Source organism: Lepidochelys kempii, chromosome 9, assembly GCF_965140265.1.
Source record: "Lepidochelys kempii isolate rLepKem1 chromosome 9, rLepKem1.hap2, whole genome shotgun sequence".
Classification (NCBI taxonomy): Eukaryota; Metazoa; Chordata; order Testudines; family Cheloniidae; genus Lepidochelys; species Lepidochelys kempii.
Window position 1 is genome coordinate 44450649 of NC_133264.1, and position 15949 is coordinate 44466597.

Below are 15949 nucleotides of genomic sequence, written 5' to 3' on the forward strand. Positions count from 1 at the left end.
GGAAGGTTGGTTTAATTAAAATGACATACCACACAATACTATTTTGTATACTAAGCATTTTTGCCATTTTTAGCCTGGATTTATGAATAGGGTGGGGATGGGGGGGGGGCTACTCCTATTGAAGTCAATAGCAAAACTCCCATTTACATAATTAAAGTGGGAGCAGGATGGGGCATGTGATTTCTACTTAGTAGTATTTAAAATAATTATTTTTAAATTGTTCTTAGTTGCATTTTATATATTTATTTCTGCAGCTGATAAATGACTGAATAGTGCATTGATTCCAAGTTAAAATCTGTGTTTTTCAGTAAATATTTCTACTGATGACTTTGATTTGACTCGGATAGGTTCAGATTCTTGGGGGATAGGTCACACAGCCTATTGTGAATCTATTCTTGACATCTTGGCATAGTTTCTGAGTCACAGTACTAAGAAAAGACTCCAATAGATACCAGTGGTGAAGGAGACCCAGGAAGGGAGGGAGACTAAAGGCCATTGAGGTAATTCACATGTCTGGAAATTACATCTGTGTTGGATGAGCTCTAATATTAGAAGATCTGCAGCTAAACTATACTATGTAGAAGTAGGTCTTGAAAGAAAAATTCCCAGGGCTCAATGCTGGTCCAAATGAAGTCAACAGCAAAACTCTCATAGACTTCAGTGGGATCAGGATGTGGCTCCATCAGAGGAGAACAGATAAGAACACAAGAGGAGAGCACAACAAGGTCACAACAAGAATATTTTGGGATTAATTTGGAAAAAAAAAAAGTAAATTATAAACAAATCATTATTTTACATTGGGATTGATCTTTACTTCTATGAATTATTTATTTATTCCATATCAATATCTATTTCTATCTCTGTATCGAGATATATCAGTAGCTGTCTATATATATTTAGAGATTCTCCACCAATAAAACTTCAAAAATGTGAACAGCTTAAATCACCTCCCCAGTGTTACTCCTGGAAAATGTCTCTGATTCTCTTCCATTAAAATGTAAAGACAAATATCAAATGTCTGCCAGCATGTTACTCCATACCTGCCTTCTGAGAACATGTACGAACATATTTTAATGAGAGAGGTGTCAGAGCACAGACTCTAACCCCTGCAGCAACTCCTGCCTCTAATCAAGTGGGAGGGGTGAGGCAAGAGAACGCACGGGTGAGATGGGGAAGAATTCTTAGAGATCTTTGTTTCCATAAAGGCTGCATTGTTTCTTTCAACTGAGTTGTCGATTGACATTAAAAAAGACTTCAGAATCCTGATGACTTGTTCTCTCATGAAGTGGTTCTAATGAAATTCTTATTGTAATAAAAATGCCATTGACAGGAGTGCAGCCAGGTATTTCAACAGCCTGTACTTTAGCACAGGCTGGGACAGATTAATAGTGCTCAGATAATTCAATAATTGTCATGTGCTGTCTTCATGCAGTGCTACATTTAAAGATGAGCAAATGATGTTTTACTTAATCTTCAGGAGTTTGCATGCTTCTGATTTTGGGACACCTTGTGATTAATAGCTGGCTTTGACTATTCATAGTTATCAGTTATTACAAATCTTAGTTGGAAACCTAGTCTTTTTCACCAGTTTTTAATTGGCACCAGATGTTTGAGGAGTCAGATGTTGAATGGGAAGTTAGGTGTAATTTTTAAATGCTTTTTAGTTTAGAGTGAAAGAGAAAGGACATTGGAAACTGCTTGGTTTGGGATATTTCGTCTTGCCTGTATGAATAAAATAACTTTTCACCTGAAGGGAAACTAATGAAATTACAGCTATCAGAACTGAGACTTTTTTAAAAAAACTGATCCTTATGGAAATTCACAAGCAGGCTTTTCCTTAGTATATCAAGACCAATGAGTACTGTACATGTTTTACATTTTATTTGAGAGAGAGAGTGTGTGTGTGTGTGTGTATAAAGTTAGTGCTCCTGAGAGTTATTGACATAACAGGTATAGCCCAAGCATCTTCAGAGTAAGCTTCTTTATGCAGTTCCACCAACGCGCCTAAACCCTGACCTGAAAGAAAATGTCCTTGGGGGTGAGTTGGGTTCAGTCACCAAGTCTGTTCAGTCTTTGGTGTGTCCGTTGAGATAGCCAACACGTGAGCTAATTACAGTAGAACCTTAGAGTTACGAACACCAGGGTTACGAAATGATCGGTCAACCACACACCTCAAGTATGCAAACAGGCAGCAGCAGAAAAAAATAAAGTAAATACAGTACATTGTTAAATGTAAACTACTAAAAAAAAAAAGAGAAAGATTTGACAAGATTTAAAAAAAAAGATGTGATATAAGAAAACTTTCTGTGCTCGTTTCATTTAAATGAAGATGGTTAAAAGCATTTTCTTTTGCATAATAAAGTTTCAAAGTGGTATTAACTCAATGTTCAGTTGTCAACTTTTGAAACAAGAACCATAACATTTTGCTCAGATTTACGAACAACCTGCATTCCTGAGGTGTTCATAACTCTGAGGTTCTACTGTAGGGCCAATTGTAGTAGTTTCTGTGATGTGATGACTATCCATTTGGAACTGGACTGAGAACTTCAGCCCATTTCAGTTAGAAAAATAAGCACTCATCAGATCAGTCAGGACTGACTGGGACACAATCAACAACTTAGTGATGGAAGGTCCTATGGGCCTGATTCAAAGTTCACTGAAGTCAATGAGAGTCTTTCCTTTGACTTCAGTGAGATTTGTATCAGACCCCCTCTATCCCATTTGTAGGAGCAATAGGAATACTGCCAAGCACAGGCGCCGACTTTCCAATATGCTGGGAGGTGCTCGACCCCCAGCTCTGCCCCAGGACCTGCCTCCACTCCACCCTTTCCCCCAAGGCCCCACCCCACCCACCTCTTTCCACTCCTGCCCTGCCATACCTCTTCCCGTCCCTACTGCGCTCCTGCCCCACCTCTTCCTGCCCTGTTCCACCCCAACTGTGTTGCATCCTCGCTTCCTCCCTCACTCCACAGTGCCTCTTGCACGTGGCAAAACAGCTGTTTGCTGAGGGCAGGAGGCATGGGGAGGGAGGAGAAGGCGGCGTTGATTGGCAGGGCCTGCCAGTAGGCAGGAGGCACTGGAGGATGGGGAGGTTCTGATAGGGGGCTGCCAGTGGGTGTTCATCACCCACCATTTTTTCTGGAGCACCCACGGAGTTGGTGCCTATGTTGCCAAGTTCTGCAGAATTTTTCTCCTTATTCTGTAGACATTCATGGGGGGGACATGATTTTTTTTTTTAAAAAGCAATTTGACTTTTTTTAAAAATAAAAGGCAAACACTAATTGTTACTCAAATCAGAAGTTCTAAACTGACTTTTTACTAATACACTAACTTGTCTTAGATCGTCACATTCATCCTCAAGATCTTCCTCCTAACATCATCCTCCAGATTATCTGTTCTCCTTCCCCTGGAGACATTCCAGTCCAGCACAATACTTCTCTTCAGATCTCTCTGATTCCTAGCTTTCTTTTGCAGCCCTCAGACTTATCTGTTCCTATGCTCACAGTATAATATCAATTCTCTTTGGCCTGGTAGCTGAGGCGTGCTTTTGATAAGACCATGCAACAACTTTTAGTGAACAAATTTTGTACTAAGCTTTCCATCCTGGTGAAGAGTTTGCACCGCTAGCTCTGTTCTGTCATGGACATTTCAATTCCACGCTTGCCTGCATTATGGCAGCGGCCCTCAACCTTTCCAGGCTGCTGTACCCCCTTCAGGAGTCTGATTTGTCTTGCGCATGCCCAAGTTTCACCTCACTTAAAAACTCCTTGCTTACAAAATCAGACTTAAACATACAAAAGTGTCACAGCCCACAGTTATTGAAAAATGGCTGACTTTCTTATTTTTGTCATATAATTATAAAATAAACCAATTGTAATATAAATATTGTACTTCCTTTTCAGTGTATAGCGCATAGAGAAGTGTAAACAAGTCATTGTCGGTATGAAATTTTAGTTTGTACTGACTGCACTAGTGCTTTTTATGTAGCCTGTGGTAAAACTAGGCAAATATCTGGATGAGTTGACATACCCCCTGGAAAACCTCTGCGTACCCTCAGGGGTACACATAGCCCTGGTTGAGAATTACTGCCTTAGGTGGTCTAGACTTTTTAGTGACGTTCCATAAAATGGCATCGTCCATGCAGTGTCAACTTGCGCATATGGTGTGTGCGAGGTCATGCTTTACAGAGGACACAATTTTGTTCTACAGTGCACATTCAGGAGCTGGACAGAATGGCCCCATGGGCTGCCAGTTGGACATTTTTTGTGAATTCAGGGGCATGCAATGAAAACGTTGTATACGTAGACACATGCCACTGCCTAGAAGAGCAAGATACATTTTCTAGTGGACTTTTTAAGTGCAAATCATAGGGTAATAGTAATGAATCCGTTTAAAATCTGTGCCACAGGGGCTGCTGCCAAAGGTACAAAATGTATAGGTTGAGATATTCAAAAGTGGATGCCTCATATTAGACTCCTGAGTTGAGTTTTAGACACCCAAGTGGCTGATATTCAGAAGTTCTGAGCACCTAGCAGCTTAAGTTGAAGTCAAGGGCAGTTCAGCACTTCTAAATAACAGGATATACATATATAGGGTCCTTTGGGTGTCACACTACTGTTGTAAAAGGGGAAATGTGGTACCAGACTCTTGAGTAGAGTGGAGAGATGAAGGTAGGAATCCTTTATAAATATCACAATAAAGAAATAAAATAAGGGACTTTTAATTTAATAAATGAAGCTTATTAATTTAACTTGCAGTGTTCCAATAGCAATAGTCACATGAAATAAACACCCTACCATGGGGGGCAAGGAAACATCTTGCAAAAATCCTTAAGATGACATTGACATCTAAATCTAGGCACTCATCGGGGCTGAGCTCCTAACATGGATCAAACTCCTTGGTCTAGCTGAGCCTGTAAACCTGAGTATTCCCAGGCTGAAGCAGACTTCTAGATGGATTGAACTCTTAGGCTGGAATGAGCTGCTGAGGCTGGAGACCAGCTTTATAGTCCCTTGGCTCCACCCCTTATTGGTTTTAACTAATCAGCCACCTCCACCTCTCTATGAAGTTTTGCCCCCTTTACATATGTATTTTATTTTTCCCTGTTAAAACACTTACCTGCCTTACTACTAGCCAAGCAGAAAAAAAAGGTCACCACCAAATAAAAAAAGCAGTCTTTCACGGGGAGCTGCAGTACTGCTCCCTTAACAATATCCTGTGTAAGGATATAAATGGCAGCACTTTCAAGGCCTCCCTCATCATACAAAATTGGAGTCCCATGGCCAGTGACAAACACCATGGCTTTCCCTGGCTCCAAAAGAAATGCCTCTAAACGTGGCCTCACAGTAGAAACGTCCATGTATCTGTTTTGTAAAGTAAGGGCAATGAGAAGATGGAAAGGGGAAACCAGTTCTGTGCTGCATACCTGGCCGTTGGTATCTAGGGTGTCCAGGTGTCCAGCTTTCAATCAGAAAGTCTGGTTGAAAAGGGGACCTGATGGTGTCCAGTCAGATCTACTGACCAGAAAGCCAAAGTCCGGTCACTGTAGGTGGGGGAGGCACCAAATCATCACCCGTGCCAGCTCTTACTCAGCTAGGGCCACCTTCTACCCACATCGGGCAGCTACAGCTCCCAGCCCCGGCTCTGCAGGCGAATCCCTCCTGACCCACGCAGGAAGGGGTGGAGAGGGGAAAAGCAGTGAGTGATGGAGGGAGGGGGAAAGAGGAGCAAACAGAGGCGGGGACTTCAGGGGGAAGGGGCAGGCCAAGAGCAGGGCCTCGGGGGAAGAGGTGGGGCAGGGGCGGGTACTCAGGGGTAGGGGGGTAGGGGTAGGGCCTCATGGGACGGGGCAGGGAAGGGTAGGTGCCGCTACTCTTGCTGGAGTGTCCGGTTTTTAAATGTTACATAGTTGGCAACCCTCATTGGATCTTCCTTCCTGGTCTTCCCTGGAGTCTTTCCATATAACTCAATAAGGTGTTCTAATGCAAACAACATGCATTACTCGAACAGCCCTTTTGCAGATCTGTGCTTTAGGGATGTCAGGGACAGTTTTCTCCATCACTTGCATAACATTAGCTCTTCATTTTGAGTATCTTGACTTCTGGACCTGATTGTGCTATTCCCTTTGTTCAAGGAGTCTAGTTGTGTGAGTACATACCAACTACTGGTTGCGGAGGTGTACCCATAATGCTGTCCATTCTCCTTTTGCTCCCTATCGAGATTTTCTTCACAGGGTCAGGGATGTGTATGTTACAGTAGAAGAAAAAGGTCACAATGTGTTATCAATACAATAGCTTTATAAGCACAAAGCCACAAGAGTGCAAAAAAGGCAGACAGCCCAAACAATTAGTGCTGCCATCCCTTAACCTCACTATATCCAAGAGATCTAGAGAGAGATTCTCATAGTCAGTTGTTTGGTACAGTATGATGTAAGCTCTCAACATATAGTCTATAAAGATAATAAATTAATTTCTGATTAAATGTCTCCACGCTATTTCTGAGACTCCTTTCAAAGCTAGACATCTCAACACCACTAATAAGTACTGTGTGTCGGAAAAGAGTCTCCATGCAGTTCATATTTTAAAAAGAGAAATTTCAAAATATTATCTGCAATTAGGACGCTCGCTGGAAGAAAGCAATCAGTCCCCTTTATTTCTTGGGTAGCATCTCCTTCGGCAATGGACAAAGTATCGAGACATTTGGACAAGTGATCTAAGCAAATGCTTTAGGATTAGAGCTATGTGGAATGTTCACATCAAATCCTCCTGAACCTTGACTTCAAGGTGCCGTGTGCTAGCAAATCTCCTATCCAAGTTCTCAAAAACTGCGTGGGATTGTTTGCCTAGCTGGCCCTGTGGGCATCAGCCAGCCCTTACCCTACGCTCACCACCTCAAAGCCCCTTTTGATTCAACAAAATAACCTGCAAGGGTTAGTGTGCCTCCAGAGCCTGTTAGCTGAATTGGGAGAGCTTAGTTCCTAAACACATTTTAAATCGAACCCTTCAGGCTTCAGACAGTCCCCTACCGGATTCTACATTTTAGCTCAGTGAGCCCAAGTGTGGAGCAGTCCTATCACTGTGTATGTTAGATGGAAGCAACAGCAGACTGAGGAACCTGCATCTTAGAGCTCAAGAGCCTGATTCTCCTCTCACAGAGGTACAGTGGAACAAACTCCGTGAAAGTTAATGGATTTACATGGGCAGGGCTGGCCCACAACATTTTGGCACCTGAGGCAGGGAGATCAAATGATGCTCCCATTCCCCCTCGCTTGGGCCAGAACTTTGAAAGGTCTCAATTCTGCCTTCTTCCTGTTCTACTTCTCTCATGGTAGTGCTCTGCTACCTATCTCAATAAAGGAAAACTAACAACTTAAAATGCCTTGTTCAAAAATTTTAAGTAACACTTAACTTTCAAACGCCTGAACAGCAAATGTAACTTTTCTTGTCTGCATAGTAAACACTGGCCTTTTTATCTGTTTGAGTAATCAAAATGGTGCTTTCTGTGCCTTCTTGATTGCAAAGATTTGAACTGCTCCCGGAAGGTCCACAGTCTGGGCCAGCTCATGCTCTATTGAGATGATTGCAAGGCTGACCAGCCTCTCCTCTGTCATTGTGGAGCATAGATGTGTTTTTATTTACTACAATCTAGCACCTGGTTAAAGAATTCAACTTTGAATTGTTGTTTGGGGTCTCTCATGGGATTATCCCGTGCCTCATAATCAAAATGTCTTCTTCAGTGACTCTTGTTCTTGAATGGGTAAGAAAATAGCTTCAGTGTGAAGTTCCTCTGCCAACTTCTGTGCACTCTTCAGAACGTTTTGAAATCCCTCATCTATAGTTATGACTTTGCTTTATCCAGTTGTTCCATTGCACCAGATATATCAAGGTCAACACCTTGGAGTCTCTTGCTTACAACATTTATTTCAAACAGTATGTCATGCCACAACACTAAGCCACACAGAAATTTGAAGTTCTGTATGTTTCTGGTGATTCCATTTCCCTCTGCCACTTTTCTCCCACGAACAGCTCCTGTCACAGCATTATCCTCCATAATGGCAACTATGACATCATCTATCCTCCCAGTTTGATGTTGGATAGGCTTTATCGCCTCCACTCGACTTTCCCATCGTGTGGCTCTGTGGTTTCAGTGTCAGAGAGGATGTTCCCAGATGTTGCTTCAAAATTTGCCATCAAAGAGTTGATGCAGAGAAAAATACATAGATGCTTTGAATTACATTAAAAAATTCAACAGCCTCACTAGAAGCTGATGCTGCATCACTGACCACCAAGTTCAATGAATGAGAACTGCACGGGACAAAAAAAACTTGAGGCTTTAACTCTTGGATCCGTGTCTGCACTCCTCTATTCTTTCCTCTCATGTTGGCACCATTATCGTAGCCCTGACTTCTCAGGTCAGCTATCGCAATTCCCGTATCTTCCAGCTTTTTAAGAAGCACATTTGTCATACAGCTCCTGTAGTATCATCAATGTCAATACAGTCTAGAAAATGCTCTGACAGTCACCATTGCAGGGACATTTTCACTAGGTTCTGTTGTTGTTACAAAATGCACCATTAAAGTCATTTGTTCAGTATGGCTGATGTCAGGTGTGCAGTCCAGAATAACAGAGTAAAATCTTGCTGACTTCAGATCTTCCACAATCTTCTGTTTGACTTTTGTTGCCAGTAACTGTATGATCTCATTTTGAATTGTTTATCCAAGGTAATGGTGTGTGTACATTTCTTGGGTGGTGACTCTTCTTAGATGCTCCTGGAGTACAGCATCAAACTCAGCCATCAGCTCCATAATTTTAAGGAAGTTTCCATTGTTTGGCACATACAGCTGATCTGAAATGCCACGCAGTGTTAGGTTTTGGGTAGCAAGCAGTCTCACAATGGCAATGAGCCTTTTTAGAACATTTTGTCAGTAAAGAGACTCTGACGCTGATCATCTGTGGTGGCCTTTAATCTTAGTCTCCTCTCAAGCTCTTTCCACCCATGGAATGCTCTCTGGTGATTTGCTGCGTTCTCATGGCATGCCAGATTTCTAGCCAGGTTTTTCCAGTCCTTTGTTCCTGTAGAACCCAGTGTGGCTGGAACATTAGACTGGAAGAGTTTGCAGCAAAAACAGGATGCAGAATTCTGGGTTTTTGAGTAAATAAGCCATGGCCTCTCCACTTTGGCACCATTGGGGATTTCACACCAGTACTGTGTTGGATGGAAACTTCTATTTTCATTGTCTTTGGGGAACATGAAGTTTTTTACTTGCTGTGGCCCATGCAGTACAAGGAAGTCCCACAGGCTACTTACTACTCAAGTGGATCCACAGTCCTGGATCATCTAGACTTAAGGAACTAAACTCAGCAGCAGCATTCCTTGCGCCTCCACAACACTCTTCTCTGATCTACACTTTTCTTCAGGAATATGCATGGTTACATCCATTTGAGATGGAGATATGGATGCTGCAGTAGCTGCCAGGTCACCTGCACTCTGACTAACTGGAAAATCAGGCATCTCCTCACCACTCACATCCTCACTGGGGCCAGAAGGCTCGCCGTGAACATTTGTGTCTATGTATCTCAGGAGATCTCCTTCCTGCTTGGATAGAAAAGCTTCTTTTGCTTTCTTTCTTTTTCTGAATGCTGCCCCAGAGGGGCGTTTTCTTCTTTCCCTCACGACTGCTGTTCTGTGCCAGCTATAGTGGGTCTCAACACTCAGTTGAAGGGGACAAATAAGCAGGCTGGTAGCAGGGCCTGAGTGAGGGAAGATATCAGCGTCTTAAGGGCCTCACTGGCTCCTACAACTTCAGTTGACTGCCTGTTCTCCTCACGTGGGTTCAGGGAAGCAGCAGGAAACAGGAAGCTCCCTGAGAAGCTGGTGTTAATCAGTCCAGGCTCCTGGGGGTGCTAGAGAGGTACATAAGAGGCTCTTCCTCCTCTCCCTCCTTGCAGGTCCTGCTGCTTTCTGTTATTCCCTCTCACCTTTTCTCCTGTCTGCCTGTTATGTCTGTTGTGCCCTCCTTCCTCCAGCACAGCACTCCACCATCTCTGTGCATCTAGAGCAGAGAGAATACATATGCACCAGCAGCAGACACAATTTTCTACACTCTGGGTCCTAGAGGCGCCCCCCCCACAGTCTGGCACCTGAGGTGGGCACCTCAGTTCGCCTCATGATAAGGCCAGCCCTATACATGGGTATAAGTGACGGTAGGATTAAGCGCTATCAAGGCAAAGTCCATATGGAAAACACTTCCATAATCTCACCCTCCTTGTCTCGGGAAGATCCCTAGCCATTGAGCAACACTGGTGTCCATTTTAGACACGTCTGCTCATTCTGTCTACAAAATTGGAAGAGCATGATCATTAACAAGTGGAATAATTAGCAGGTTAAAGGGGTACAAGAACCTGGAGTCATCTGTATACCAGCAGAGACTACCACTATTCCTTGCTGCTCAGAGATAAAGTTGAACGCTCACAATCTGACAGATTTAAGGGAGCGATCATTTTAACATCAACAGTTGGTGCATGAATAAATCACCTACTGTTTATATAGCAGGGACAGGCACGAGGGAAAGGGATCACATAGGTAGGCTTAGAAGGATTCCATTTTTATGGGTAAATGTTAGTACACACCAATGTCACCATACACACACAAACTCAAAAAATATTTCGTCAATAATAATTGAAATGTTCAGATAGGCAATGTAAGAAAAATGCTGCTTGAGAACTTTTAATAGAGTTTGAGTTAAGGATATTTACTTTGTATATTTTGACATGTGATTTTGACTTTAATTTTTTGAATCTCAGTTCCTACGGTCATTGAATAATTGTCTGACCTCCCATAATTTCCCACAACAGTGAAAATTTAAATTAATAAAAAAAAATTTTAAATTGCTTAAAAATATCCATTGATATTATCTGTGTAAATTATTTTTAAAAATCGAATTCTGCCAAGTCTAGACATAGGACAGGTAAATGCAGAAGCGTTCTGCAAGAAGGGTTTAAATGTGTGGATATTGCATTGTACTGCGCTATGCACACTGCCTCCAAGCTGCCTCGTACGATGTGGCATTAAAGTGTCCCTCTGGTGGAAAAAGTCACTTTGCAAGAATGACAAATTAGCCATGCACAAATATTCTCTGTCTGACATCCAAGTCATGTTCGCTCAGTTATACGGTAAAGGCATAGGTTTTTTTCTCCTCTCAGGAGCTTAGCTCAAAACTCCAGGCAGTGTTCTTTGTGCCTAGTACATCATTTGAAACGGCCATCCAAAGGCAGATATGAACAGTAAGCAAGCACTTGCTTTTTTAGGATGTTTCTGCATCGTGTATGATGATTAGCCTGGCTAGCCAAGCCATGACCCTCTGACAGCTGTTGAGTGGCCTATAGGAAGCTGGTTGCAGGACAGTGGATAGGTGTCCACGTCACAGGAAATAACAATAGTTGCACCCTTGTTGGCCAATCTTGCCAGCAAGGACATGGAGTGACTAACATGGAGCATTAACTACCCTCTCACACACAGATGGTCTTAGCAAGTCTGTGTAGAGGCAGAGCATCCTGGAGAGTCTGGAGTTTGCACAATTGCTGCTCCTCCTGGGGCTGTCCTGGGGATAAGAGGGTATGTCAGTCTTCACTGGCTTCATGAGCATTAAATTCACTTTGAAAAGAAAAATATCCATAAGTAAGTTAAGTAATCAGAGAGACAAGGCGGGTGAGGTAATATCTTCTGTTGTACAACTTCTATTAATGAAAGGGACAAACCTTCAAACTCCACAAAGCTCTTCTGCAGGTCTGGAAAAATAGCAAGTTGAATTCTTATACTGGATTTTCACAATACACCTCTGGTTTATGAAGACTCATTAGAAGAAAAAGTAGTACTCCCTTCCAGACTGAATTTCCAGTATTTCAAGTTGAATAGTCTGCTTCTGACTGGTGTTAGCTCTTTATAGCATGCATTTATATTTCATCTACTCTTAACTGTTGTCCCCTCATTTAACATTCAGTGCATTTTATTAAAGCACTATGCTTTATAAGAAAATCTTACATTTTAAATGATATTTCCATTGAAACTTCTTGTTGCCTTAGGTTAATAAGTGGTGGATGGAGTTTTGGTTTGTTTCTCAAACTTTTCCTCATCTGTAGGGTAAGAGCTCCATCTGCTGGTATGAAGGGAGCATTACATGTTTTAAACCAATTTAATCCCAGGTATTAAATATGCATTTTAGTACCTTGTAGTAGGGATTTGAAGAATGAGTGCACTAATTTTACCCCTTTGGTTCTGTTTGTGTGTGTTTTCAGTGGTAACAAAAGAAGAGGCTCTTTTAAAAGAGAGAGCAAAGCTTTTAAACTTTTGCAGTTTTCTTCAAGGTTGAGGTCTTAGCAGGGTTGCCAACTTTCTACTCACACAAAACCGAACACCCTTGCCCTGCCTGCTACCCTGACCCGCCTCTGCCCCACCCCTTCTCCAAGGCCCCGCCCTTGCTCACTCCATCCCTCTCCTCCCCTCCCCCCCCCGTCACTTGCTCTCCCCACCCTCACTCGGTCATTTTCACTGGGCCGGCTCAGGGAGCAGGCGTATGGAAGGGGAGTGAGGGCTCCAGCTGGGTTGCAAGCTCTAGGGTGGGGTCAGAAATGAGGAGTCCAGAGTGTGGGAGTGGGCTTCAGGCTGAGGCAGTGGGTTGGGATGCGACAGGGGGTGAGGGCTCTGCGGAGGGGCCAGGGATGAGGGGTTTGGGGTGTAGAAGGGAGCTCTGAGTTGGGGGTTGGGGCACGGAGCGGGTGAGGGCTCTGGCTGCAGGCTCAGGGCTGGGGATGAGGCGTTTGGGGACACCTGGTCACCCTAGGTCTTAGTATTTCTGTGGCAGGTTAGTGTGTACTTTATCTGCCAGAGTTAAAGCATTAGGGCCCAGATCTACAACGGGACTTAGGTTTAGGCACCACTGCAATCACAGGTGTCCTGTAGTTGGCAAAACTCATTTGGTGCCTAAATTTTCACTGTAAAAAGGCCCCAAGGCACCTAAGTTTCTGTCTGTAGGCATGTGCACTGCTGCCTCAGGCAGCCACCCAGACCCCCATCTGAACCATAGCATGATCCTGAAACCAGGAGAAGACAATGCCTGTATCACCTGCAGGACCCAATCTGGTAGGCATGCTCCGATCACATCTAATTCTGCAGAAAACAGCTGGAGGGAGAAAGGAAGCTACCTTTATTGTCTTCACCCTAGTTCTTAGGGAACTCATCCAGGATGTGAGAGAACCCACTTCAGTTCCCCCCTCTGCCTGATGAGAAGGGATTTGAACTGGCTTCTCCTACCTCTCAAGTGAGTGCCCTAACCACTGAGCTAGGGGATAGTCTGATGTTGTCCCTCCCCATTGAAGCCATTCCACTTGGTGTATAAATAACTAAAATATACATTGGGCCAGCAACAGTGAGAATGATGGGGTAGTCACCGGGCAGAGTGGGGAACTGAACCTGCCTCTGGGCTGAGTTCCCTGACCACTGGGCTAGAGGTTATAAGGGAGGCTGCCTCCTCCCTCCAGTCGTTCTGTTTGCTGTTAGGTACGTGCTGCTGCTGTTCTGCCAAGAAACCACTTAAGGCACCTGACTGTAGATGAGGATTCCTGGCTGTGGATCCCAAGCAAGACAGGTTCCTAACTCCATGGGAGTGGCCGGGTGTAGGACTCAGACCTCTTGTCATCATCTCCTATTGGCTAGTTTAGGCAGTTCCCTGCCCAGTGAGCTGGCTTTTGTGGATCCCATTCTCAGGCAGCCTTGTGTCCCCACTCATTGTATAGGGAGCTAAAGGGCCTCACTCAGGGTTTGTGGATTCCACTGGGACTGTGTCTACACAGGAATAACAAACCCACAGCTGGCCAGAGTCAGCTGACTTGGGCTCGCAGCACTTAGGCTCCAGGGCTGAAAAATCACTCTGTTGATGTTGGGGCTTGGGTTGGAGCCCAATCTCCAGGATCCTACAAGGGTAGAGGGTCTTTTATCCCTGTGTTCAGGTAGCTAAAGTGACTAGGCACCTAAAAGTTAGGTGCAATGATTTGGATTTGGGCTCTGGTCTTTCTGTGGATATTTGTTGTGTACAGAGAAAGAATTTTTCTACATTATCCCATCAGTTTTCTGAGGTTTATAAACTTCATTTTATAGAAACCAAAGAAATTGAAACCTCCTACTTCTAACTTTTAACGTGGGGAGCAGTTCTGGATGTCTGTACAGTATCTGAACCTCAGGAAAACTTCTCATGCGGCCGTTTAATTCATTCCTTCAAAATAAAAACGCAGCAGAGTGGAGATATCCTTTTCAAGGCATACTAAAAATAAAGGGCTAGAGAGAAGAATGTTTGAGGAAGACAAACCTTAGGGATTTTATCTCGGGACCTCTAACAGTGGGCTCAGCATGCTCCCGCTCTTCTAAAGCTGCCTCGGTATTGCTTATTCTTGGACCACAGCAAGCTTAAAAGGACACTGTTCAACACATTTTTCATAATATATGGGAGAAAAAAATCTTACTGTCAAAACTGAATCTTACAACTTGGATCTCTTTCCAGACAGAGCATTTCCCCGTCCATCACACTTACACACTAGTTTGTTCTTGCTGTTGCATACTTTCTCATGAGTTGGTTGAAAAAGGAACATTAAGCCATTTCTTTTCAATCACCTATAAAGACTAACAAGGAAATTGCAAATGGACATTGGCCAAAAAAATTGGTAATGCTAGTTAATATTATGGACTGGCCAGGTTTGCCAAGGTCCCATTTGAGCTAATGGTTGCAGCACAGCACTGTAGTAGTGGGTTGGAGGTGAGTGTTCTGCAGGGATGCTCTCAGGAGCATCTTGATCTGGTTCTGCACCAAATTATAGATGGAGGGTTCCCCTTCCCATAATGCTGATCATCCCCTTCTCCCGTATCTGGATGCTGGTTAGCCATCTCTTCCAGAAATGGTGTATCCCTGAGGCTCACAAAAATATGTTAAAAGTACAATTTCTTTAAACGTTTGGAGTACCCCAAATTGCAGGTATTTTAATGGTTCAGGCTGACCCTTTGGATCACCCTCACAAGCTCTTCACCCCACCTTCCTTTCCTATGACACCAGCAGAATGACTGTAATGTTTGGGCTCCCCCATGGGATCAGCCTCACACAAGAGGCAGTACACGTTTCAGAAGCAAACTGTCAGTGCAGTCAGTAAAAATTCCTGGAGGAAGCTTGTGGCTATACACATCAGCGAGATGGTTGAAACAAAAAAACTTACCTAACAAAAGAACCTGCTGATGCTTATAAAAGATTCTTCCAGTGCAGGAGTTACCATGTGACAATGTTGCAGAATTACAGGTCACGGTCACAACACGAGGCAGTGAAAACAGAAAGGAGAGAGCCAGGTTAATAAAACTGGCTATCCCTGGTTGTGAAACCCTGCAGATGCTCAAGGAAGGAATAGGAATGTAATATCGCTGCTAACATGCTGTAACATATACTGTGAACTTTTCTAAACAAGTCATAATACAGTCATAATCATTTGATTATTTAATATGATCTTTGGTACATTTTTGTATTCCATCCCATTAGCTAATATTTTCATCTCTATATGAATTCACTTCTTTTGCTACTTTGGTTTTATCATCCTCTGTAGCTGCATTAAGGTAGTGCGTAGAAGCCCCAGTTGAGCTTAGGGCTTCATTGTGCTAGGTACTGCACAAATATACAATGGGTAGGTTTGTGCTGTAATCACAGGGTGTGATTAAGACATACGCCGTGAGAGACAGTCTAAAGACTGTCTAAAAACAGACTGGAAGAGCTTACAGTCTAAATAGACAAAGAAGATGAAGGGTGGGAGGGGAAACAGAGGTACTGGGTGACAAAGTGACTTGCTCAAGGACACACAACAGGTCAGTGGCACAACCCAAAATAGAATCCTTCCTCAATCCAGAGTCCACTGGATCACAAAAC

General features: G+C 43.4%; 1 protein-coding gene across 1 annotated transcript in view; it reads left to right on the forward strand.

Moving 5' to 3' along the window:
• Nucleotides 1-15949, forward strand: part of GPC1 (glypican 1) — a 324164-nt gene that overhangs the window by 273163 nt on the left and 35052 nt on the right. The window lies entirely within an intron of this gene.